The sequence below is a fragment of the Lathyrus oleraceus genome, chromosome 3, assembly GCF_024323335.1.
Source record: "Lathyrus oleraceus cultivar Zhongwan6 chromosome 3, CAAS_Psat_ZW6_1.0, whole genome shotgun sequence".
Classification (NCBI taxonomy): domain Eukaryota; kingdom Viridiplantae; phylum Streptophyta; class Magnoliopsida; order Fabales; family Fabaceae; genus Lathyrus; species Lathyrus oleraceus.
In genome coordinates this window covers 61460112-61487787 of record NC_066581.1, presented here as the reverse complement: position 1 = coordinate 61487787, position 27676 = coordinate 61460112, and the positions used below count along the sequence as shown (strand labels likewise).

Here is a 27676-nt window from a genome sequence, read left to right as displayed (position 1 = left end):
AACCTATTATGTTAGCATATGAGATGCTATTCATATAAGCTCTTTCGACCTCAGTATTGGGACACTGATATGTACTCATCTTGAATTGAGGGTTTGTCGGAGTCACAATAGGCTTTGAATTCGACATACAAAACTTGTCGAGAATCTTTTGTAGGTATGTCTCTTGAGATAAGCATAATTTCGAATGCTTTCTGTCTCTTTGGATGTCAATCCCAAGAATCTTGGATGCTACTCCCAGATCCTTCATATCGAACTCCTTATTGAGTTTAACTTTCACCTTCATTACATCCCCAACATTGTTTCTTGCTATGAGAATAGCATCCACATAAAGCAACAAAATAACAAATGAATTTCCAGGTTGAAATCTGAAGTAAACGCAATGGTCGAACTGACTTCTAATGAAACTTATGTGTGACATGAACTTGTCAAATCTCTTATTGCACTGTCGAGGAGAATTTTTTTAGTCCATATAAAGATCTATTCAGCCTTCACACATAATCTTCCTAACCCTTTTCTACATACCCTTCAGGTTTCCTCATCATAATTGTTTCATCTAGATCTCCATACAAGAAAGCAGTTTTCACATCCATTTGTTCCTATTATAGGTCGAACTGTGCCACTATGGCAAGTAACATTTGAATGGACATGTGCTTCACAACAGGAGAGAACACATCATTAAAGTCGACACCTTCTTTTTGAGTAAAACCCCTTGCGATCAATCATACCTTGTATCTCTTCGATGTCACTCCTTCGATTCCTTCCTTAACTTTGAAAATCCACTTACATATGACTAACCTGGCTCCAGCGGGTTTCTTAATCAGTTCCTAAGTGTGGTTATCATGAAGAGAATTCATCTCATCATTCATGGCCTTCAACCATTCAGTCTTATTTCAACTCCTCATAACTTCCTTATAGTCTCTAGGTTCTTCATCTAAAACCTCACTTGTAGAGATTAAGGCATAAGCTATAAGATCTGCATACCCAATTCTTTAAGGTGGCTTGATGATTCTTCTCGGCCTATATCTTTCCAACAGGTAATCATCGACAGTTTCCTCATCTTCCTTGGTATCTTAAGCATCTTGTGCTTCTTCTTCAACTTGATCTGGGATATGCAATTCAGTATCGACATGCTCCACCTCAACATAAATCTCTTTTTGTTCCATCTCTTCTTCAAATATCTGTGCACTTATACTAATGTCATTATTTTTATTGAAAGCCAACTCATCTTAATTGAAAATTATATCTCGACTGGTGATACACCTCCTGTGACCTGGCTCTAGGCACCATAGCCTATAAGCTTTTACTCCTTCAGGGTATGCCATGAACATGCATCTCAGAGCTCTAGGTTTAACCTTGTCCTTCCTAATATGAGCATAGGCTATGCGACTAAATACTCTAAGTTTGTTTAGGTATGGTGGATGTCTCGACCAAATTTCTTCAGGTGTCTTCATATCTAATGCAATCGAAGGACATTTGTTTATCATATATGTTATTGTCGAAATAGTCTCTGCCCAAAACATATTCTTTAACCCAACACTAGTCAACATGCATCTAACTCTTTCTAAAATGGTTCGACTAAACCTTTAAGCCAAACTATTTTGTTGGGGAGTACCTGCATTAGTTTTGTGCCATGCAATACCAGAGGCCGCACAAAAACTATCGAACACCTCATTGCAAAATTCAAGGTCATTGTCGGTTCTCAACCTCTTAACCTTCATGGCAGTCTGATTTTTGACCAGAGTCTTCCAACTTTTGAAGTTCTCAAAAGTTTCATCCTTAGTCTTCTGGATGAATACCCATAACTTTCTAGAATAATCATCAATTATGGATAGAAAATACCATGTTCCTGAATGAGATGGAAACCTTGCAGGCCCCCAAAGATCAACATGAATGTAATCAAGGGATCCATGTGTTCTTTGTTTGCCTTTATTGAACTTCACTCTATAAGATTTTCCAAGTACATAGGATTCACAAAACTTCATCTTTTTGACTTTGTCTCCACCAAGTATATTTTGTTTCCCCAATTCGACCAAACTCCTTTCACTTACATGGCCCAATCTCATGTGCCAAATTTCTGTCTTCGACAAAGGTTTCGTGGATGCAACATCTGCAAAACCACTGACAACTTCATCCTTAAGGGTATGCAAGCCTTGTTTATTCACGCCTCTTAAGACTTCCTTTTACCCCTTCATAACTTTTAGAATATTTTTCTCTCCTTGGAAAACATATCCCAACTTCAGTCAATAACCTTATTGACTCATCATGGAGATTGAATCTCACAGATCCAACACCTGCAATCTTGCAAGCTTTATTGTTTCTAAGCAATACAGATCCACCATCTTTATCACATAGTTCCTTGAACAAGTCTTTGTTTGGAGTCATGTTCCAAGTGCAACCTGAATCCATAATCCACTTTTTTTTTGAGTTGCCGCTTGAAACCACAAGAACATCATATGAGTCAAAATCATCTTGAACAATGGTTGCGTTGCCATTATCCTTACCTCCATGATCATTCAAGCGTTTAGGGCACACTTTTCTTGTATGACCCTCCTTTTTACAGTGATAACATCGAATACCAGATACATCACCACTATAAGACTTTTGCTAACTTTTACCTTTCTTCTTGTCGAACTTGCCATCTCTTTTTGTGAATTTTGCCTTAACCGATAAACCTTCACTAGTCGAAGATGGCTTGTACTCCTTTCGTTTATTCAAATCCTTAGAATACAAGGCTGATTGAACTTCTTCAAAGGTCATAGACTCTCTTCCATACAAGAGAGTTTCTTTGAAGTGAGCATGTGTTCTGGGTAAAGCACACAACAATAACAATGCTTGATCTCCATCCTCGATTTTTACATCGATATTTTCAAGATCAAGAATCAACTTATTGAACATATCCAACTGCTCATATAGAACTTTGTCTTCACTTATCTTGAATGAATACAAAGCTTTCTTTAGGTAGAGGTGATTGACCAATTATTTGGTCATGTACAAACCTTCAAGTTTTTCCCAAAGACCCGACGTCGTCGTCTCCTTTGAAACCTATAGAAGAACCTTATCACCAAGGCTCAATAAGATGGTGTTGTGAGCTTTCTCTACCATAGTCATTTTTTCTTTATCCATTAACGCAACACCCATGGCTGCAACTCCCTTCAACGCTTCTAAACAACTCGGTTGAACAAGTAGGACTATTTTTAAATAATTAAAAATGAAGAAAAATAACATAATTGGACTAAAATCTCAAATAAATCTCAAATCAATTAAGAAATTGATGAGAATATTTTTCATAGATTCATCATCATCCAAAGATGTTAAGAAAATATTTTTGGCATTTTTGAATATCAAAAAGTATTTTAAATGAATTAAAAACAATCAGAAATGAAATAATTCACAAAAAATATTAAATGGAATCACAAAAATAATTAAAAATCATTTTATGAAACTAGTATTTAAGAGATTTTTTTTGCAATTGGTCCCATATTTTTGTGATTCCAAATAAAGAAGTTATGAATTTTTGAAAATAAATGGAATAAAAGAAATTAAATCAGAAGTTAAGAAATTAGAAAAATCCAGAGGCGTCAGATCCAACCTCATTAATTGACGTGGCTGATTGCATGGCTAGGAAGCGCGCGCGTATGGTATGGACAAGTCAACAACATAACACATGGTATTTAAAATAGTAAACATAACGCGTGGCCAGGATTATATCATGGCTAATGGATCCAAGGGCTCTGAGGACAGCCACATAAGGGACGGTGGTGGAAACCACTGGCCTCTCCGTGAGCTCAATAATCCGGCCACCAATTGCAGGTTTTGCAACCTCAACCAAAACTCACGATCCATATACCAAATGAAAGCTGGGGTGATGTACATAACCCCTGTGACTTTAGTTTTTGCTCAAGATTCTTATGGAGGAAGAAATCTGAGATTGAAAAACAAGGTGTTCAATCTGAAGTTAACCAATTCACAAAATTAAAGCCACCATTGGCTTGCCTCTCACATGAGGACTTCAGAAATGCAAACCAACACAAGCAATGCACAATAATCAGTGAGATTCAAAGCAAAAAAGTTGAGGTATAAACCTTTGTAGAGCAGCTTTCAAGAGCACAATTCAACCAATCCTTTACTTGCAGCTTGATCTGGATACTTGGTATGAGAGCTAGGTTTAGGAATTAGTGATGATAATCAACTGATATTGTTGAAAATTACACTTGAAAATGAAAAGTGAAAATGCAAATTCCTTTGGTGAAAGGTTAGGGAAGCAATTCAGTAGAGGTTCAGGCGCCTTCAGGTTGAGATTTAAGTGAAGCCATGCCTTCTATTTATAGCCACAGCTGATGCAAGGTGTGATCAAACTCGTGTGCATGTGAAGTTGGATCCTCCATGCATGGGCCTGCACAAGTGCATGTGAGGCCCAAAATCAATTGGTTTTGCATGCTGAACTAAAAGGAAACAAGTTTGGACATGCAGATGGCAATGCAATGGCTTGTGTATCAAGATTTAACATGAAATGCATAATTGATCATAAAGCTTCATCTCTTCGAAAATCCCATTTGGAAAATCCAAACATAAGCATGTGGGTAATGGTTGGAAAGGTCTTGACATAAGGAACAAAATTTATGTTGAACAAAAATCCATTTGGAGTTTGGAAAATATTGATAACTGGTCATGAAGTTCAAGGTACAAAACATGCATTTGGAAAAATTACCAAAAATGACCAACTTCAAGCCCTTCCGTTTCAATGATGAAAGCCTCAAATGGAAACACCTTCAACGTACAAGTTATAGATATTTTCAAGACAATCAATATGGACTTAAATTTTGCATCATTTGGATTTTTGATGAGAAAGTTATGGGCACTTGAAGTTGGACTTTTTCACATTTCAATGGCTTTGGTCCAAAGTGACCTATAATATTTTGTAATATCACATGTGTTTGTTTTAGGATTATGAAAATTTGTACAACATAAAATTTGAAGTAGATATCTCAAACTTTCTAATGCACTTGGTCTAACCTCAAAATCATAAAAAATGAAGGAGGTAGGTCCTTGGGAAGTTGACCCAAAATTAGGGTTTCAGTCAAAACGACCTATAATGTTTTGACATGAATGATGACCTTCCAAGTTTCAAATGAAATTTTGATGAACATGAAAGTTGTTCATATTGTTCTTAAGAACATTATTTCTCTTGGGGTCATCATCATTTGACAAACACATCAAAAGTTAGGTCTCAGTGGATTTCAAAATAGTTAGATGATTTGACTGATCAACTTCTCAAAGCCAAACTTCAAATCTTGATGAATGAATGATTGAGGACACTCACATGGGCTCACATATGCATAAAATGATGAATGAAAGAACTTACCTTGATTTTATTTGATCATAGGTTGAGGTTGCTTCATGAGCAAGACACAACCAATGCATAGTTGAATTAGGGTTTCCTTGGGAAACAATCCTCAAGCCCTTTGGTTTATCTTGATCAAATTGACAAATTGAGACACTTGGGAGGCATATATGATGATTGAGAGCTTTGTGAACCATTTCCATGCTTGCTTTCATCTTCATCTGGCCACTTCAATGGGCATAGGGGCCTCATAGGAGCCTTGGATCACATGACTGCTTGAGCTTCAAAACAAACAATGTTAGTGACATATTTTTATGCTTTTGGTTAGTAAACAAAATAAGAAAATCCATAATATACAATTCAAGCATGCTTGGTGGTCTCAAACCAACTCACACAAGTCCCAACCCTAGGGTTAAGGAGCCAAGATGCTATGATCCTTGAGGCAAATGCAATGAGCAATGATATGATGCCATGAGGGATCTTAGGGTTAAAATTAGGGTCTTACAGATGCCCCTATTTAAGGTCATTCTAGACGGAGATATGAAGGTTAAAATATTCGTCTCGACGAGGTAGAATGGGCTTAAATAATAACAAAGAGATGAATTTTGGTCCCTAAGAGACCTCATGATGCAAATGTATGCATGCAAAAGTTAATACTCTGTGGGGATATATGGCCACAAAGAAGAAAAGAAATCAGGAGAAACTAAAAAAAATCCACAAGAATAAAATGCTCATTAGGGAGACAAAGACTCTGGGGGGAAATAAGGGTAAAAATGCGTGAGCAGGTCACGACTTTGAAAACTTGCTGGGAGACACAAAGGGATTCCATGAGAATAAATCAATGGAAAGACTCGAGCTGACGCAAAGATGCATGTATTAGGGAATATGCCAATACAGCAAAACTATCCATAGAGGATACTTCGGATAAAAATCCGGACTCAGGCGGGGATGTCCACAAAGGACTCAGCTGAGGAAGAAACAATGAGATATTACAGATTACTGGGTAATAAACTCAAAGAGACATGTGATCAAAATACACCGGTATAAGGGTGAGAGAACAACATGCTTAGGGAGAAATAATATCTAAGACCGGTATAAGGGTGAGAGATATCAATCGTCCAAAACATCTGAGGAAGACCTAGAAGGTATGTCTCGACTCAGGAAAATCTGACTCCACAGGGGACAAAAAAGTCATAATAGGGAGTAGAAGGAAGGAACACCAGGGATACCGGTTACTGGGCATATAATAGGTGACCAACCAGGCATGAATTGGGGAATATTTCCAAGACACTCATCATCCGAAAGGAGGGATGAAAAAGCAAACTCGATTATAGGATGGACATTCGATTCCACAAGGAAATATGAATCTTACTCAACTAGGGAAGAACAAAGACTTCGACTAAAGAGTGCATGAGATATATTATCTATTACCGTCAGAATGTAGATAACACACTCGCATGGAATATTATCCATAACCGGTTACTGGGTTAGTAAAGGATAAATCAACCGAAAAGAAAGGACATCGGGATATCGGTACTGGGTATAAAATGATGACCAATCAAGGGGAGAAACAATCATCACCAAACGAGGGTAAATGAAAGATGACTCGCTGGGGATAAATTGCTTGATCAGAATAATTATCCAAGAGATATATCACCGATTACCGAGTAGTATACTCAAAAATGAAGGAATATCAATACCGAATATTAGATAAAGATAACCAACAAAGAGGGGATTACATCTACCGGTTATTGGATAGAAAACCAAGGATGAGAGTATCCTTCATCGGTTAGGATGAACAAATATCAAGGTTTAACTCTGCAAGGGGACAAAATGGGGTTTACAACTACCGGTTATTGGGTAGAAAACCATAGAAAGGAGTCAATCTAGGAACAAACTAGAGAGACACAATGAAGCAAGACTCAACCTAATGAGGATATAACTCAGGGGAGTAATTCCATCCCAATACATATTGAGGGAGGAAACTGAAACAATAATCATCCACGAGGACATAACTCATTGGGGAATATGGAAGAAAAGATAGACATTTTCTGCCTATGGGGCTGACTCTAAATGGAGAGATCAGACACAAACCGTTGCTTAGGGAAGAATATTTCACCAACAGCAGGAGATAACAAGCAAAGATATATGGCAAAGATATATGGCAAAGAATGCAACATGAATATCTGAATGTTAAAATTATGCATGTATATGCATGGTTTATGTATGATTAATGATGACAAACAAACATATCTAACACAAACAAGTCCAAGGATCAACGGACAAACATCCGGTACAACATCTCAAGAAGAGAAGGCCAGGCCCACAAGAGAAAATACAATATGGTAGGGAGCAACAAATACCAGGAAACACCAATCACAGGCTAAGGATCAAGCAGAGTCACTGCCAAGGACAAAGACTGCTGCTAGGGGAACAAGACCGCCGTTGGGGATCAGCAAAGGGCACAACCACCACATGCTAGGGATCTTCCCACAGTATACAGAGATGTGGATAAGATCGGTCATAGACGAACTCTACTAGGGAGCTTATCAGGGGATGATGTGGGATTCTGTGGGGGAAAAAGCACCAAACAGAAACACATCAAACAAACATTCACTTCTAACCACTGAAGGAATATCTCTGCTGCGGAGAAAGAACCAAAATAAATCCGCTGGGGAAGGAAACAACACATCTTCCTCGAAGTTCCAATGCCAAATTTGGATCAGGTAAAATCTCAGCTGGAGAAGCTATAGAGCCATCACCAGGGATTGCTGCCGAACAGACAAAAGATCCAATGTAGAGGAAACTCTATCGGGGGCTCAAAACGGATAAGATCCATCGTAGAAGAAACTCTATTGGGGAACTTATCAAGGAAAGATGTGAAACTCTGTGGGGAACAACCACCAAACAGAAGTTTCAAATAATCAACAAATTTCCTCATATCTGCTGGAGAAACATCTCTACTAGGAGGAGGGAGAACCACTGCTCCGCTGGGGAAGGAAATAAACATCTTTAACACCAGCTCTGCTAGGAGGAAATTATCCAGGAAGGAGGAAGCAAATATATCATGCTCTGATTAGGCAACTCCACTGGGGAAAGACGGCTGGCAATCAACTTGGGGATAACCTATAGGCGATCAGCTGGAGATAATCTGCTGGCGAACCAACTGGGGGAAGTCTAATGTGAGCAACCCTACTGAGAATGAATGGTAAGCAAACTTGATGGGGGAGAAATTGTATACGAATCCGCTGGGGATAAGCTACAAACCAACCTGCTGAAAATTTCCACTCATGCTGGGAATTCCTGCTCACTTTACGGGAGATTTCCATTCATAATGAGGGAAGGCCAACTTCCTCGAAAAGATAACATATCAATTTTTATCAATCTATAAGGGATTTTAGGTCGATCCACACAGGGGATGACAACCATATATTTGATAAAACACAGATGCTAGACTCAGACTCTCTGGGGAGTTGAGGATATTAGAAGACCAAGACCAAAACTCCAGACTCTCTGGGGAATTTGGTGGGGTATCACCCTCCTCTGCGCTCACTGAGGAGACAAAACCTGAAAGATGATGAAAAGGATACAAGTATGCTAGGAACATGAACAAATGTCTTACCCTTTTAGAAATCGTACTATCCTTGGGAGAGCACTGAAGACATTCCATTTATCCTTTCAGTTATTGTGAATGTTCACTTTGTTTAAAAACAATTTATAAAAACTTTATTTGTTTAAAACAATGATATTTATCAATTAAAACATGCAAACATTTGTTAAACAGAAAAAAATAAGAGTGCAAAGAATTGGATAAAGGCTCAAATTTATTTGATAGGATGGTAGTCCGCAAATGGCAAGACTCCATGGATCTTTACAAATTTGAAATTGGTGATATATATTGGAAAAGGGCAACATTGAACATAATGACCATTTCTCCACCAACTTTGAATCCAACGTATTTGAAGCTTCAGTTGACGATGACTGAGAGAGAATCTTTGACAGATGACAGCTGTAGAACAAAGTCTTGTCAAGATGCAGTTACTTCCCAAATCCCTAATTTTTGCCTAGATTTCCCCAGGGTGAGGTACTCAATCTAGCGGGATATATATATTCATTTTTTTATGTCTCTAACTTTTGCCTGGATCGCCCTTTCGGGTTTTCAATCCACCGAGACGCTCATTTTTGCCTAAGTCGCCCTTTCGGGTTTCAACTTATCGAGCTATTCTGTTTTTATTTTAGGCGAAGTATTTCTTGACTGCATCTGAATTCACAAGACGAGTGAAATCCTCCCCATCCATAGTTGTAAGTACCAAAGCACCGCCTGAAAAGGCTCTCTTAACAACATATGGACCTTCATAGTTTGGAGTCCACTTGCCCCTGGAATCGGGCGCGAAAGGCAAAACTTTCTTGAGCACGAGGTCACCTTCTCGGAACACATGAGGCTTGACCTTCTTATCAAAGGATTTCTTCATCCTTTGCTGATATAACTGACCATGGCACATGGCAGTTAATCTCTTCTCTTTAATCAAATTCAACTGGTCATAACGACTCTAAACCCATTCAACCTCAGTCAGCTTGGCTTCCATCAAGACTCTCATCGATGGGATCTCAACCTCCATGCTATATACAAGGGAGAAAGGGGTTGTCCCTGTTGAAGTGCGGACAGATGTACGATAGCCATGCAAAGCAAATGGCAGCATCTCATGCCAATCTTTGTACGTAACAACCATCTTCTGGATAATCTTCTTGATGTTTTTGTTAGTAGCTTCAACAACCCCATTCATCTTGGGTCTATAAGGAGAAGAATTATGATGTGCAATCTTGAACTCACTACACAGTTCTTTCATCATCTTGTTGTTCAAGTTAGATCCATTATCAGTAATGACCTTGTCTGGCACACCATAACGGCACATGAGTTGGTTCTTGATAAACTTCACAACCACTTGCCTGGTCACGTTCGCATATGATGTCACTTCAACCCACTTGGTGAAGTAATCAATTGCTACGAGAATAAATCTGTGACCGTTCGACGCCTTTGGCTCTATCATGCCAATCATGTCAATTTCGCACATGGATAAAGGCCATGGTGATGAAATAACATTCAGAAGTGTCAGAGGAATATGAATCTTATCCGCATAAATCTGACACTTATGGCATTTCTTCACGTATTTGCAGCAGTCAGACTCCATTGTCAGCCAATAGTAGCCTGCTCTCAACATCTTCTTTGCCATGGCATATCCATTGGAATGAGTACCAAATAAACCTTCATGGACTTCAGTCATTAACAGGTCTACTTCGTGTCTATCCACGCATCTGAGAAGGACCATGTCAAAATTCCTCTTATAAAGTACATCACCATTGAGGTAGAAACTGCCTGATAATCTCCTCAAAGTCTTCTTTTCTTTAACAGATACCCCAGGAGGGTAAATCTGGCTCTGAGGAAAACATTTGATGTCATAATACCATGGCTTATCATCTTTTACTTCTTCTACTGCAAATACATGAGCTGGTCTATCCAAGCGTATCACAGTAATATTGGGGACTTCATTCCAGAATTTCACCACAATCATCGAAGCAAGCGTAGCAAGAGCATCTGCCATCTGATTCTCATCTCGAGGAATATGATGGAAGTCAACCTTAGTAAAGAACGTTGAAATCCTCCTCGCATAATCTCTATATGGGATGAGGCCAGGCTGATTCGTCTCCCATTCACCCTTAATCTGATTAACAACAAGGGCCGAATCACCATAAACATCAAGATGTTTGATCCTAAGATCAATACACTCTTCTAAACCCATAATACAAGCCTCATATTCCACCATATTATTCGTGCATTTGAAAGTTAGCCTTGCTGTAAAAGGAAAATGTGTGCCCTGAGGAGTAATAATCACTGCCCCAATACCATTTCCATATTGATTTACAACACCATTAAACACCATGCTCCATCGGGAACCGGGCTCTGGCCCTTCATCGAGCGTAGGCTCATCGCAATCTTTCATTTTCAAATACAAAATCTCCTCATCAGGGAAGTCGTACTAAAGAGACTGATAATCCTCAATTGGTTGATGTGCCAAGTGGTCAACCAAGATACTACCTTTAATAGCTTTCTGAGCTCGATACTCAATATCATACTCAGACAACAACATCTGCCAACGGGAAATCCTCCCAGTTAAAGCAGGCTTCTCAAAGATATACTAGATTGGATCCATTTTGGATATCAACCAAGTCGTATAATTTAACATATACTGGCGTAAACACTTAGCAGCCCAAGCCAAAGCACAACATGTCTTCTCAAGCATTGAGTATCGAGACTCACAATCAGTGAACTTCTTACTCAGATAGTATATAGCATACTCTTTCTTCCCTGATTCATCTTGCTGACCCAATACACAACCCATAGAGTCTTCAAGAACAATCAAGTACATAATCAAGGGTCTCCCTTCAACATGCGGAGACAGAATCGGAGGCTCAGACAGATACTCTTTGATACTATCAAAGGCTTTTTGGCAATCCTCTGTCCAATCATGACGCTGATCTTTCCGGAGGAGCTTGAATATTGGCGCACACGTGGCAATCATGTGGGATATAAATCTGGAAATATAATTCAAGCGGCCAAGAAAACCTCGGACTTGTTTCTCAGTTTTGGGCGCAGGTATCTCTTGTATTGCTTTGACCTTGGCAGGATCAACTTCAATACCTCTTTCACTGACAATAAAGCCCAATAACTTACCGGAACGGACTCCAAATGTACACTTGTTCGGATTTAGACGGAGTTTGTACTTCCTCAAACGCTGAAAAAGCTTCAACAAGTGTTCTACATGTTCAACTTCCGTTCTCGACTTTGCAATCATATCATCAACATATACCTCGATCTCCTTGTGCATCATATCATGAAACAAGGTAATCATAGCGCGTTGATACGTGGCCCCGGCATTCTTCAAACCGAAGGGCATCACTCGATAAGAGAATGTTCACCAAGGTGTGATGAATGTTGTCTTCTCCGTATCCTCGGGTGCCATTTTGATTTGATTATAACCGGAAAATCCGTCCATAAATGAGAAGACATTGAATTTAGCTGTATTATCTACCAACATATCAATGTGTGGTAGAGGAAAATCATCTTTCGGACTAGCTTTATTCAAGTATCTATAATCCACACACATTCAGACTTTTCCATATTTCTTAGGCACGGGCACAATATTGGCTACCCATTGAGGATATGTAGAAGTCACCAAAAACCCCGCATCAATTTGCTTCTGAACTTCTTTAATCTTCACTACCATATCATGATGAGTTCTTCTGAGCTTCTGCTTCACAGGTACACACTCAGGCTTCAAAGGCAGGAAATGTTGCACGATATCATTATCCAGACCAGGCAAGTCTTCATATGACCAGGAAAATACATCGACATATTCTCGTAGCAACTCAATCAACCCCTTCTTGACAGACTCTTCCAGGAGTGCCCCAATCTTTACTTCGCAAACACAATCCTCAGACCCCAAGTTGACTGTTTCCAGATTCTCAAGGTGTGGCTGAATGATCTTCTCTTCGTGCTCAAGTAGATGGGTAATCTCATCAGGAATCTCTTCAATATCATCTTCCTCTGCCTCAAATACAAGGAACTCAAAGTTGAGAGATGGTGTTGGATCATTATGTTCAATGGGTTTGATCAATCTGCATAATGATTTTGGATATAAAAGAGATTCCAGAATTCAAACAAGGCAAATCATTATGCAAATGAAAAGATTGATTTTATTCTCTTTTTAGGGTTTTTTTGGTGATCACCAATTTCATGCAAAAAGAAAAAAGTGAAAATAATTTGGAAAAACAAACATTTAACATGTAATTATTGAATGAATATCATTGTATTAATGTGCCAACAATGTCATCACTTCTCCTTTTGGCATGGGAGAAGGGTTTTCAAACACAAGTGAACACATTACGTGGACTTATGGACAATTGTTGGAACATCAACAGCGACCCAATTATTGCAGACTCCTCCGGGGATGACAAAGTTGCCAGAATCTTCCTCTGCATCATCTTCCACTATATCAGCAGCCTCTTGGTCTTCGACCGTGTGGATGAAACCACCACTCTGAAACAAGCCACGCTCATTGAAAGTGCCTGAAGAGTACCCTATGCCAGCCCGAGATTTATTGTCTTCCAGCTTAATCATTTTTCCTAAAGTAGTAGTTGCGCCATGCTCAATGGCCAACCTCGCATCATTGTAGGATGCAAATGAAGAAGTTCCTTTTCTTAAAGGCTCAACAATAGATAAGGCTTGGAATTGAGTCCCAACCTCATCCTCAGCATCTATGTAAGAAAAGGAAGACAAATGGCTTACCAGGAGAGCCTTCTCTCCCCCTACCACCACCAACTTCTTGTTCTTTACGAACTTCAACTTCTGGTGTATGGTGGATGTCACGGCGCCTGCCTCGTGAATCCATGGTCTTCCAAGCAAGCAGCTATATGATGGGTGAATATCCATGACCTGGAAAGTGATATGGAAATCACTAGGTCCGACCTTGATTGGGAGCTCAACCTCACCAACCACAGTTTTCCTGGATCCATCAAAAGCTTTGACTACCACTCCACTCTGCCTCATGGGAGGCCCCTGATAAGAAAGTTTCGCCAGAGTGGATTTTGGCAACACATTTAGCGATGATCCTGTGTCTATCAGCACGTTAGACAAGGCATCATCCTTGTAGTTCATGGAAATGTGTAGAGCCAAATTATGGTCTTTTCCCTCCTCGGGAAGATCAGCATCGCAGAAGCTCAAGTTGTTACAAGCAGTGATGTTTGCAACAATGCTATTAAACTGTTCTATTGTGACATCGTGATCCACATATGCCACATCCAACACCCTCTGCAAAGCTTCACGGTGTGGCTCGGAGTTCATCAACAAAGACCATACATATATCTTTGATGGAGTTTGAAGCAGCTGATTTATAACGTTATACTCGCTCCTCTTAATGAGCCTCAACATCTCATCACAGTCCTCTTTCAACATGCCATTCTGGCCAATAGGGACAGGAGCTCTAGCAACAACGGCAGGTTTATCAACAGCAAGTGCCGGATTCGGAGAAGAAGAAGAAAAAGTCCCCATAGGACTGGCGGAATTATCAAAAGCATCAGCTCTCCTCATGTCAACCTGGGGTTTCGGCGGGCCGAGAAAACACGACCACTGCGGGTCATACCACTGACATCAGAGATACTTGTAACAGAAGTGGAGGGCAAAGGCACCTCCTTCCCATCTTCTAACGCAACCGCGTTATATCTGTAGGGAACAACTCTATCTGAAGAATATGGGGCTGGGCCTGCTGGCTTGATTACGAGAGTAGGGGAAACCTTCTTCTTGCTGCCATCATATCTGATAATAATAGGTTCGGGTATTCTGAATACAGGTGATATAACATTAACTTCATCCTCATCACGATTCTGAAGTATCTCGATCACACCCTGATCCAACATCTCTTGGATATCTTTCCTGACTTGGCGACATCCCCTCGTTGACAGTGCATACACGGCATCTGTCATGATCATGCTCATAATGACTGTATCCACATAACAGTCTGTGCATCTCAACCAACGATTGTCTGATATGGCTGACATATCGGACCTTGTACTTGCCAGGGCAACCCTGAACCATATTAACAGCGGATTTCCCATGCTCGAGCAATGGGTTCTTCTTGACATTAGGACCTACGTCCTCGAAAGATAATATACCACTTCTAAAAAGGTCTTGAACCTTGGTCCTCAGAGGATAACAGTTCTCCACATCATGTCCGGGAGCACCGGAATGATAAACACAGTGAAGCTCAGGCTTGTACCACCACTGAGGGTTGGTCGGTATAGCAGGTGGGTCATGTGGAGTGATCAGCTTCCTTTCAATCAATGAAGGATATAGCTCAACATAGGTCATGGGAATTAGATCAAAAGTGACCCTCTTTCTATCATAGCTAGTGCTGGTATTGTTGTTGTTTTGAGGCTGGTAGGCCTGCTGTTGTGGACTATGCTATTGTTGTTGATATTGTTGATGTTGCTGTTGCTGATGTTGATAATGTTGATTTTCCCTGAAGGCAGGTGCTATATGAGCCACCTGGTGCTGATTACTGGCAGGGCGCATAGTCTTCCTCTTCACAGAGGGTCTTCTTTGGTTAACATGGGAGGACACGACATGTGCCTCTCCCTCTTTCTTCTTTTCAAACGCCTCATAACGTTTGGCAGAAGAGCCTTCTTCTCTGGTCAGGCGTCTTTCCCTGACTCCTTCCTCTAGTCGCATCCCCATGTTCACCATCTCGGTGAAGTCAGAGGGAGCACTAACAATCATCTGCTCGTAGTAGAAATAGCTTAAAGTCTTCAAAAAGATCTTCGTCATTTCTTTCTCTTCGAGCGAGGGCATAATCTGTGCAGCCAATTCACGCCACCTCTGGGCGTACTCCTTAAATGTTTCCTTCTCCTTCTGGGACATAGCCCTCAGTTGGTCCCTATCGGGAGCCATATCAACGTTGTACTTGTACTGCTTGATGAAGGCTTCGCCAAGGTCGTTGAAGGAGCGGATGTTCGCACTATCCAGACCCATGTACCATCTCAATGCGGCACCGGACAGGATGTCCTGGAAATAGTGGATCAGGAGTTGATCGTTGTCAGTCTGAGTTGACATCTTGCGTGCGTACATCACAAGATGGCTGAGAGGGCAAGTGTTCCCCTTGTACTTTTCAAAGTCAGGTACTTTGATTTTGATGTGAATCTTGACATTTGGCACGAGGCACAACTCAACAGCAGATTTACCGAAGAGGTATTTCCCTCTTAGAGTTTTTAGTTCCTTGCGCAGCTCAAGGAATTGGTCATTCATAGCATCCATTTTCTCGTAGACATCTGGGCCCTCAGACGACTCAGAGTGATAAATGGTGTCATCAACTCTCGATAAAGTGTGCACAACTGGAGGTGGCACAACAAGGACCGGGCTAGATGCCGGCAGAGAAGAAAAGGTAGGGGCGAGACCCTCTGGAACAAAATTTGCGGGCATCCCCCAGGGAAACCCGGCTGGCATAGTAGACGGAGTAAAATGAGCAGTGGCGGCTGGCATAGTAGAGGAAGCTACCTCTGAAATGACCGTCCTCTGGGGAGGAGTTGAAGGCGTTGGAGAAGACTGGCTTTGGGCGGCCAGAAATGACTCCATCAGGAAAGTCAACCTAGCCACTTCATCCTTAAGTTCCCTGTTTTCTTGCTCGAGGTGATCCATTAGCTTTGAAGAGTTGGCTCTGGTGTTGTACCGATGCGTCAGCTTGTCTTCAAAATATCTGGAAAAATTTTACACCAAAGAAGTAAAGTCTTGGTAACCAAATACAATATAAGAGAGAAGGAAAATGAACATCCTATGGAACCCTAGAAACAATCGTCCAAAGCTCTTGAGACCGGAAGATAAGCTGCACGAAGCCTCTTCACCTCTCTCTCATAGGCTGCCTCCATATCTGCCTTCTCCTTGGCGAGTCGATCATACTTCCTCTTCCAAAAGCTGGATGACTGAGGAAGAAGAGAAGTAACCACATCATCAGGCTCGTCGATAACCTGATGCTCCAGGAAATCTATCAAAGCATCCTTATCTCTGAGTTGCTGAAGTAGCTCCTCTCGCTCACAGACCCAAGCACGCGAACAGTCTTCATCACTCAACTCCTCTACTCCTTGGTTAGAGAGGGCTGAAGGTCCAACCATAACCATAGGTGTAGGTCTCGGATAATCATAGGGCATGCGGTACTCAGAAGCTCTCTTCCTCACCCACGAGGTGGAGGGTTCCAAAGCAATAAAGTTCTTCAGACCAAGCTCTTTCCTTCCCTTCCTATGAATCTTGCGCCAAGCGAGAACCATTCCGCCCTTCAAGTTCTGGGGATCTTTACCCTCTTGAAAGAACACACCTTCTAACAATATGCTATTAGGTTTATCCTTTAAGGGGAACCCAAGCTGACGGTGAGCCAAAATAGGGTTGTAGTTAATTCCACCACATGTACCAAGAACAGGCACATTGGAGAATTCACCACAAGAATCAATAATCTGGACACCATCATACACACAGTTATACCAAAAGATATCATCATTAGTGAGAGACATAAGTCTCGTGGACCACCGTAGACATCCTTTGTTCTCCTTGAAGGCGAGCGTCCGTGGCAAGTGCGAAATAAACCACTTGTACAACAGAGGCAAACATCACACAATGGTACCACCACCCTTTGCATTCCTCATATGCAAAGAGAAATAAGTGTCACCCAACAGAGTAGGAACAGGATTAAGAGTAGAGAAAATCCTAATGGGGTTCACATCCACAAAATTATCGATGTTGGGGAATAACACTAGCCCATAGATGAGAAGTACAAATATGGCTTCAAAGGCGTCCTCACTCATGGCCTTCCCAAAAAAAGGAGCTTGAGTAATGAGGAAATCAGATGGGAGACCTTGAATTCCACCTTTGGTAGTCATATGAGCACCAATATCAGATACATCTATGTGCAACAGATCAACAATCTCTTGGGAAGAAGGAACTCTCTCCAAGCCACTGAATCGCAACTGATCTAAGATAGGTATACCCACAAGATAGGCATACTCCTTAAGCATAGGCAAAAGCTGGAAATCCGGGAAAGTGAAGCAACTGTACAGAGGATCATAGAACTGCACCAACACACTCATCAGACCTTCATCCACTTGAGTAGTAAGAATAGACAAAAGCTTCCCATGACGAGCTTTGAACTCCAAGGGATCTAACACATAGGATGTCAAACTCCTTAACTCTTTCAAGCCGGGTTGTCTGAAACTGTACTTCTTCGTATTCCTTCTTTGTTTATCCATGTCTGAAAATTTGCAAATAGACCTCTTAAGGTCCTTGAAAATTTTCTCATTGTTGATGATATGGATGTGTATGAATGCATGAATGCGTGGATGCAACAATCACACTCAAGGATCAAGCAAGTCACACCACACAAAGGTCAAGGGATGGATAAAGTCATCCTTAATATCAATCATCCATTTTGGTGGATTATGGTTTACACCTTATCAACACCCAAGTTCCATTGATATTAAGGATGTACGAGAACGGATCAACCGCGAATCAAGGGTTTGTTGCAAGTCACGAGCATGGAGTCTCGGTTAAGAACCACCCAAAGGGAGTGTACTATGGTTAAACCTGAAAATCATGTTCTAAAAGAGGTTCCCATAGTCGTCATCTCATCTTTCGGATATTGTTGGATAAACGATTACTCATATTCCAAAAATATTCTCAAGAGAGACTCTTATGAGTGTAGTATCACGTAGCAATCGTATCAAATCTTACACTTGAACGATCTTTGCACTATGTCCTAGAATAGGCCAAGATGGGCTAGGTAATCTAAGGTCCTTGGCTTCTAAGGCATATGTTGGAAAGAGTAATGCCTAACCACGACTACTCGTGTGACATTATTGATCCCAACATAACCTCCACCAAGTGAATGGGCTTGCAAGTCAACTTGCTAAGGAATAACTCCACACAAGTCAACAAGACTATGCCATTCTCCTATCATAAGTGCACTCGAGTTCAGGTATAGAACTCATCTTACAAGAGACCACCAAGCACACAAGCAATTGATATATATCAAGCAATTCATACATTACAAACAATACAATCATCCCAAATTTGCACAAAAATATGTCACAAGTAAATATAAACATACAATACAACAAAGGCAAAAAGTAGGCTAAACCCACTAGGAAGTAAAATTCCCCAGCAGAGTCGCCACTTTTCTGTAGCGGGGTATTCGTTACCTTTAGATTTATTGACTAAATCAAAAGTAAATCATACAATTTGAGTCTCCACCGCACTTCTATTTATCCAAAGGAAAGGTTAGAAAGCGAACAAAAACCGAGATGTTTTATCAAATCAAAAACTAATAAAAATGTCAGAGATCTGGGTAAGGGGGTTGGTTATGCAATGGGAAGGTTTTAAGCACCCAAAACATCCTTAGTACTCTAAGGGAGCCCTTTTTGCAAATGTTGTATGGTAGGTTGGTATTTGTGAAAATATTTGTGCAAACATGATTGGGGAGATGAGAAAAGAATATACAATATTTAAAATTTTGTTGTTTGAATGGATGAACCCATTGCCTACGTACCATCACAAAGGTAGGATCAAAACCTCGTAGTTCAGGGTAAAAATCTCAAAATAAGTTGGTGAATTGATTGGTCAAAAGCCTTAAGGTCTTTTGTTATCAAAGGGAGAAACTCAACCTAAACCACAATCCACCATGTGAGGAGAGCTTCAACATACAAGTGAGGGATCCACCCTATAATAAGTATGGAAGACTTATAGTCCAATCACTAAGGATTAGGTGAGGTTTATATCAACCATTATGATAACTCAAACCTAATAGCTAATGTTTATGAAAATCTTTGGCAAAGATGGCCATTGGAACCACAAAACATTTGAGGTGAGTTGGATTTACCAATTAGAAGTATTCACAAAATAAAGTCAAAGTTGACTTAAGATTAAATTCAAAATAAGTATTATGAAAAGAGTTTGAAAAATCAAAGGCATATGGCATAGGTTTCTAATTTTTGGAAATAATGTCAATGTTTGCACAACCAGTTTGGCTTGGGTTAGAGTGGAGGGAAGAAGAGAAGGGTTAGTCCTAAACATGAAAAGATGAGAGAAGAGAAATAAAACCCTTGGAGTTCCTTTCTTGAGATCATAAAGATGATCCAAGTTGCTCCTTTCCTTTGGACTTAGCAAGTAATAAGCAGTTAACTCAAGCAATCAACCAAATATTCAATCAAGCTCCTAGGATCCTCCAATTGGACTTGTCTCTCCTATCTTGGATGCTTATGACAATGGTCCTTCTAAATAGCTCAAGTTTGGGATCCTTACCACACAAGAACAACCAAATCAAAAAGTTCCATAATGCAATAAAAAGAATGGATAAGAGGGAGTTTAGAATAGGGGCACCTTTCAAATGTCATCTTCAAGATTAAGCATTCTAAAGGCATGAGGCCTAGTTGCTCTTCAAAATATTTAGCATTCTAAAGGCATGAGGCCTAGTTGCTCTTGAAACTCCATTAAGCATAGGTAAGGTCCTAATTCTAAGTCCTTTCTCCTTTTTTGCATTGGGTTCACACAAACAAAACAAAACAAGCACAAGGCAATAATATATACACAATAATGTGCTCAAGTGAGCAAAAGGCAAATGGCATAAACATAACATGAGCTCAAGTGAGCAAAGAGAAAAAGACAATATGAATAAATGAGCAAGAAATTAAATTGCATTAAAGTAAATTGCAAGAATTAAATGCTTGAATTAAAAGTTAGTAATTAGTAGTTAGTGTTGGTGTGCCATAAGGCAATTTAGCGCTATGTTAAGCAATCATAAGTGGACTAATGTAGTAGTCAAACCTATTTGAGGCTGGTCAATAAAACTATAGGCAAATAAACACAAGTTAGAGATCATGACTAGTAAGCCAAGCTCCTACAACTTGCCATGCCAAAAGAAAAGAAGAATGACCTTGTATGGATTTCAGGTTCTTTGCTTGACCAAGAAGCAACCTATCTTGGACACAAAGCAATTCACTTGATCTTTGATCAAGATGAATTTGATTTGGATCAAAGAAGGTTAAGCCTCTCATATGTCAAGGCTAACCACAAATCATTAACTCATTGGTCAAAAGAAAAAGAAGAAGATGAAGATGGAAATGAAATGAACCAAAATGAGAAATCAAATGACTTAACCAAAACACATTGATCAAACATGAATGGAATCAACATCAATCAATGGTAAACAGAAGTGAAATGAAGATTAGAAGTCAAAGGAGGTCAAATATATTTTTGGTAGTTTTTGGAATTAAAATAATGCATAAAATAAAATGAACAAATAAAGGTCAAACTTCAAATCCAATTCAAATCAACTTGGATAAGTCCAATTGGATCATCATAAGTCTAACATGGTCAAACAAAGTTTGACAAATTTTCTCAACATTTTTTGAAAATAAAAACTATTTTTAAACAATTAAAAATGAAGAAAAATAATATAATTGGACTAAAATCTCAAATAAATCTCAAATCAATTAAGAAATTGATGAGAATATTTTTCATAGATTCATCATCATCCAAAGATGTTAAGAAAATATTTTTGGCATTTTTGAATATCAAAAAGTATTTTAAATGAATTAAAAACAATCAGAAATAAAATAATTCACAAAAAATATTAAATGGAATCACAAAAAAAATTAAACATCATTTTATGAAACTAGAATTTAAGAGAATTTTTTTGAATTGGTCCCATATTTTTGTGATTCCAAATAAAGAAGTTATGAAATTTTGAAAATAAATGGAATAAAAGAAATTAAATCAGAAATTAAGAAATTAGAAAAATCCAGAGGCGTCAGATCCAACCTCATTAATTGACGTGGCTGATCCCATGGCTAGGAAGCGCGCGCGTATGGTATGGACAAGTCAACAACATAACACATGGTATTTAAAATAGTAAACATAACGCGTGGCCAGGATTATATCATGGCTAATGGATCCAAGGGCTCTGAGGACAACCATAAGGGGCGGTGGTGGAAACCACCGTCTTCTCCGGCGAGCTCAATAATCCGGCCACCAGTTACAGGTTTTACAACCTCAACCAAAAATCACAATCCATATACCAAATGAAAGTGGGGTGATGTACATCACCCCTGTGACCTTAGTTTTTGCTCAAGATTCTTATGGAGGAAGAAATCTGAGGTTGAAAAACAAGGTGTTCAATATGAAGTTAACCAATTCACAAAATTAAAGCCACCATTGGCTTGCCTCTCACATGAGGACTTCAGAAATGAATACCAACACAAGAAATGCACAATAATCAGTGAAATTTGAAGCAAAAAAGTTGAGGTATAAACCTTTGTAGAGCAACTTTCAAGAGCACAATTCAACCAATCCTTTACTTGCAGCTTGATCTGGATGCTTCGTATGAGATCTAGGTTTAGGAATTAGTGATGATAATCAACTGATATTGTTGAAAATCACATTTGAAAATGAAAAGTTAAAATGAAAATTCCTTTGGTGAAAGGTTAGGGAAGCAATTCAGCAGAGGTTCAGGCGCCTTCAGGTTGAGATTTGAGTGAAGCCATGCCTTCTATTTATAGCCACAGCTCGTGTGCATGTGAAGTTGGGTCCTCCATGCATGGGCCTGTACAGGCGCATGTAAGGCCCAAAATCAATTAGTTTTGCATGCTGAACTCAAAGGAAACAAGTTTGGACGTGCAGATGGCAATGCAAAGGCTTGTGTATCAAGATTTAACATGAAATGCATAATTGATCATAAAGCTTCATCTCTTCGAAAATCCCATTTGGAAAATCCAAATATAAGCATGTGGGTAATGGTTGTAAAGGTCTTGACATAAGGAACAAAAGTTATGTTGAACAAAAATCCATTTGGAGTTTGGAAAATATTGAAAACTGGTCATGAAGTTCAAGGTACAAAACATGCATTTGGAAAAATTACCAAAAATGACCAACTTCAAGCCCTTCTGTTTCAATGATAAAAGCCTCAAATGGAAACACCTTCAACATACAAGTTGTAGATATTTGCAAGACAATCAATTTGGACTTAAATTTTGCATTATTTGGATTTTTTATGAGAAAGTTATGGGCACTTGAAGTTGGACTTTTTCACATTTCAATGGCTTTGGTCCAAAGTGACCTATAATGTTTTGTATTATCACATGTGTTTATTTTAGGATTATGAAAATTTATCCATCATAACATTTTAAGTATACATCTTAAAATTTCCAATTCACTTGGTCTAACCTCAAAATCATAAAAAATGAAGGAGTTAGGTCCTTCGGAAGTTGACCCAAAATTAGGGTTTCAGTCAAAATATTCTATAATGTTTTGACATGAATGATGACCTTCCAAGTTTCAAATGAAATTTTTATGAACATGAACGTTGTTCATATTGTTCTTAAGAACATTTTTTCTCTTGGGGTCATCATCATTTTACAAACACATCAAAAGTTAGGTCTCAATGGATTTCAAAATAGTCAGATGATTTGACTGATCAACTTCTCAAAGCCAAACTTCAAATCTTGATGAATGAATGATTGAGGACACTCACATGGGCTCAAATATGCATAAAATGATGAATTAAAGAACTTCCCTTGATTGTATTTGATCATAGGTTGAGGTTGCTTCATGAGCAAGGCACAATCAATGCACAGTTGAATTAGGGTTTCCTTGGGAAACAATTCTCAAGAACTTTGGTTTATCTTGATCAAATTGACAAATTGAGACAATTTGGAGGAATATATGATGATTTAGAGCTTTGTGAACCATTTTCATGCTTGCTTTCATCTTCATCTGGCCACTTCAATGGGCATATGAGCCTCCTAGGAGCCTTGGATCACATAACTGCTTGAGCTTCAAAACAAACAATGTTAGTGACATATTTTTATGCTTTTGGTTAGTAAACAAAATAATAAAAGCCATAATATACAATTCAATCATGCTTGATGGTCTCAAACCAACTCACACAAGTCCTAACCCTAGGGTTAAGGAGCCAAGATGCTATGATCCTTGAGGCAAATGCAATGAGCAATGATATGATGCCATGAGGGATCTTAGGGTCAAAATTAGGGTCTTACAAGGGGAAGCCATGAGTCATTAGCCCTCAACTAGGAGGTAACCTTCATGTTCCCATGATCCACCCCATTTACACACATGGCGGGCGCCATGAAGGGATGGCAGGCGCTACCTTTGGAAGACACGTTCCCACTAAGGGGAAGTTGGAGGGTACCATGGTCTTTAATAGCTGTTGGAAACCTCTATAAATAGCTTATTCCATTTCATTTTCTAATTATCCAACTTAGTTTTACAACACTAAGCATATATTTATCATTTGTAATAGCGATAATCCGTCACATCGGGGGGTTATCGCATCTTTGTGAGATTGAGTTGGGTCACTTCGAGTCGCTGTCGTCTTTAGCTTCAGGAGTCAGAGGTTTATTCTTGTACCAGAATCGAAGCCTCCGTTTGGAGCAGGTTCTTAATTATCGCTTTTATTTTATTTATTTCCCGCATCGCTTTTATTTTATTTATTTCCCGCATTGCTTTTATTTTATTTATTTTCCGCACTCGCTTTATTTTATTTATTTTCCGCACTCGCTTTACTTTATTTATTTTCCGCACTCGCTTTACTTTATTTATTTTCCGCACTCTCTTTACTTTATTTATTTTCCGCACTCGCTTTACTTTATTTATTTTCCGCACTGGCTTTACTTTATTTACTTTACGCACTTTACTCGCTCTCTACGCCTCACATTCTAAAACAAACTTTTCATCATGATTAACACCGTTGTGTTTGTTTGTGTTACTATGTCTGGCTAAATATTTTAAAGGTTAGAATGTAAGGATCGCGGTTAAAGTAATGTTTCACATATTTAAATCTGTAGAAATACTTAAAGGGATATTTTGATTTTTAACTTGAGTTTTCTAAAACAGACTTGGTTAGTTTTAACTATTCGAGGAGTGCGAAAGCACCCTGGCTTAGTAACTAGGAATCTTTATCACTTTAAGGAAAAAACTATTTTTGAAACTGTTTTCGGACGGGTTGATAGATTTAAAATCAGGAAACTCCTTGGGTAAACTTTCCAAATCAAAATCACTTTTCAACTAAGTTTACGAGTCTCATTTCTTAAAAATAGGTTTACTACTTTAGCATTCTGTGCACCTTTTATAAGTGACAATAAAAGGCCTTAATTTAAGGGTAAACTCGGTTCTGAATACGCGAAAGCGACAGTTTCTGTTAAATGGATTCTTTTCAAGAGTAGAAAATATTGCCTCATAAGTAGTTCTATTTAGACAATCGAAACATCACTTAACTGACGTGAATTACATTCAACCTGTCTTTACCTGCATTTATTATTTACCGTTGTTTTGCAAACCCAATATCTCTTTTATACCGTCTTAGATAAACATCGTAACGATAGTAATCGATAAATTGACGATTGATCTCTGTGGGATCGATATTCTTTTATATTACTTTGACGTTATTCGTGCACTTGCGAATCCCGACGATCAAGTTTTTGGCGTCGTTGCCGGGGACAACCTTCGTCAAATTTCGTACCCTGTTGTTACACTGTATAGACTAAGGCATTATTAGCCGGTAAATGCGAAGAACCCGTAGTACCAAAAATTTAGTAGATCCTTTAGCGGAACCCGAACGTTATACTCATACATGCCTCTTACTCATCCGAATTAAGAAAGCTATGGTCGAGAATCGCGATAGGAGACCTCTTAAGGAATTCTCCCAACCCTCTGATGAGGAACCTAGTTTGAGTATAGTAAACCCCCTTATATCTGCTAACAATTTCGAACTAAAACCGTCTTTGTTGCAACTAGTGCAACAAAACCAATACACGAGTCTCGCTATCGAGAACCCGAATCAACATTTAAAAGTTTTTATCCAACTAGCCGACACCTTTAAATCTAACGACGCTTCACTCGATGCCATCCGTTTAAGATTATTCCCTTTCCCCCTCAGGGATAGAGCATGTTCATGGCTAGATTCACTTCCAACTAATTCAATAACTACATGGGAAGACCTTAGGAGAGTATTCCTTGCTAGATATTTCCCCCTAGTAAGACTGCTGTTCTTCGAAACCAAATAACTAGATTTGCTCAAAACCAAGTAGAATCGCTTTTCGAAGCTTGGGAGAGATATAAAGAGCTATTAAGAGTCTACCCACACCATGGCCTAGAACAATGGCTGATCGTTCATACCTTCTACAATGGATTCCATTATAACACCAAGATGAGCATCGACGCTGCCGCAGGTGACGCACTGATGAACAAACCTTATCCAGAAGCTTGTGACCTAATTGAGGATATGGCCCAAAACCATTACCAATGGGGAACTGAATGAGCATCAATAGAGAAAAAGGAGACCCAAGGTGGAATACATGAGGTAAGCTCTCTAGACATGATGCAGGCGAAAATGGACGCTTTAGCCCTTAGGATCGAACAAATGTCTACAAACACTAACACCGTAGCAGTAGTCCATACAGAGTGCAAACTCTGTGGATCTAAAGGACACGAATCGGCGGAGTGTAACCTTTTGAACGAACTAAATGCCGACCAAGTGAATTACGATCAAGGTAACCCATTTTCAAACACTTACAACCCTGGATGGAAGAATCATCCAAATTTCTCCTATAAAAACCAGAAACCTATCCAAAATCATGAACCTCAAAGACCGCAATGTTATCAAGCCCAAAAACCAAATCAACCTATGCAAGATGTGGTCCAGAAGTATAACCTTGAGAAGATCATGGAAAGCTTTATATCGGTCTAGACTTAGCAAAATAAAGAATTCCTAAACCAAAACATTCACGTAAACGAACTTATAACACAATTAGGAACCAAGGTTGATCAGATAATCACTCATAACAAGATGCTTGAAACCCAGATCTCACAGGTAGCACAAAACCAAGCCCCACAAACTACACCTGGAGGCCAGTTTCCTAGACAACCTGAACCAAACCCTCGAGGGCAAGCTAACGCTATCTCGTTACGAAGTTGGACCGCTTACGAAGGCCCTCAGAACCCAGCAATGAGCGAGTCCAAAACTTCGAAAGAAACTATGCCTACCAACCAAGAAGAGGAACCAGAGGAATCTGAGAACCAAACCAACCAAGAAGGTGAAGCCAAGGATAAAACTTACAAACCACCACCCCCGTACAAACCACCAATCCCGTATCCGCAAAGACTTAAACAAACCAAAGTCAACAACCAATATCAAAAATTTATAAAAGTGATAGAAAAGCTTCATGTAGAGATTCCTTTTACCGAAGCTATCACCCAAATTCCGTCTTACGCCAAATTTCTTAAAGACATCTTAACTAACAAGCGTAGGCTTGACGATCCAAAGCCCTTGGAATGCAACTTTATTTCTGAGGATAAACTTGCTAAGAAGGAGAAAGACCCTGGTAGTTTTTCTATACCTTGCATTTTAGGAAGTCATGTGATCGACAAAGCTTTCCTAGACTTAGGCGCTAGTGTAAGTTTAATGCCCTTAGCTGTATGTAAAAGGTTAAACCTAGGAGAGTTGCAACCAACTAAGATGTCCCTTCAATTAGGCGATAGGTCTGTTAAGTATCCTGTAGGCATTTTAGAAGGCATCCCAATTAGGATCGGTCAACTTTATATCCCAACAGACTTTGTGGTCATGGATATCAAAGAAGACGAAGATATCCCTATCCTTTTAGGTAAACCATTCTTATCAACAGCCGGAGCTATAATAAATGTCAAAAGAGGGAAATTAACCTTCGAAGTAGGGGATG

General features: G+C 39.4%; 1 non-coding gene across 1 annotated transcript; it reads right to left on the bottom strand.

Moving 5' to 3' along the window:
* Positions 1-25986: 25986 nt before the first annotated feature.
* LOC127133918 (small nucleolar RNA R71) lies at positions 25987-26093 on the bottom strand. Its single transcript, XR_007807714.1, has one exon. It is a non-coding gene; the product is annotated as a small nucleolar RNA R71 (small nucleolar RNA).
* Between the last annotated feature and the right edge of the window lie 1583 nt (positions 26094-27676).